A 1,033-nucleotide genomic window follows, 5' to 3' on the forward strand; every position below is an offset into this window, starting at 1 on the left:
AAACAACAGCAACAAAGGAAATGATAACATGACTCATAAACATAATGAGCCCAGCACAGAAAATAATATGGAACAAAGAAACCAGGGACACCATAGAAAAGTGGCTGTCTACCCAGAATCTTGGTGCTGCAGAACTAGAGATTTTCTGAATGAGCCTGCTGCTTTATAAGTCCTGTGACACCTCCTTGTAGTGTGTGTCATATGGATTTTAAGGATGTGGAAAGAATGAAATGATACAAAGAGGGTACCTTCAATGCTTGTTGAGGATTTGAGTTTCCTAGTGGGAGTTATTCAGACATGAGCTTTCATTCTGTCAAACAGATGGGCTGTTTACATTTCTTCCCTCCCATGAAGATTCTAAATTAATGTGAAGAACTGAATAAGGGAAGAAAAATAAGTGAATAAATAAATTATTTAATACATAAATAAAGCTGTTGGGTGCTTGATGTATCCCACTAGTAATAGATTGAATTATGATGCTCAAAAATATATGTCAACTTGGCTAGGCCATGATTCTCAGTAGTTGCAGTTATGTAATGATGTGATCATCCTCCATGATGTGATCTGATATGATAATTCAATCAGTTATAAGAAGGTTAGGGTGTGATGCAACACCTTTACTCAGTCATAGCCCTGATCCAATGAAAGAGAATTAGGAAGGGATCCAGCACCCTTATTCAGGTTACAGCCTGATATGATGTAAGAGGAGTTTCCCTGGGTATGGTCTGCATTACCTTTTACCTTATTAGAGATAAAAAGAGAGAGAAGTGAGAATGGAGAGAGGAAACTCCGTACCAAGAAAGAAGAGCTGAGAGCAGAGTGTGTCCTTTGGACCTGGGGTCACTTTGCTGAGAACCTCCTATTAAAGTCTTCCACTATGACTGTGGAGTCATGTATTTGGCTTTTCAACTCTTTTAAAGTCTGATTTATGTATTTTGGGGGGCTCTTTCTTTGGGTCCATAAATATTTATTATGGTTATATCTTCATGTTCAATTGATCCTTTAATCATTATATAATGTCCTTCTTTGTCTC

The sequence above is a fragment of the Orycteropus afer genome, unplaced genomic scaffold, assembly GCF_000298275.1.
Source record: "Orycteropus afer afer isolate SDZICR_OR568_19922 unplaced genomic scaffold, OryAfe1.0 scaffold00179, whole genome shotgun sequence".
Taxonomy (NCBI): domain Eukaryota; kingdom Metazoa; phylum Chordata; class Mammalia; order Tubulidentata; family Orycteropodidae; genus Orycteropus; species Orycteropus afer.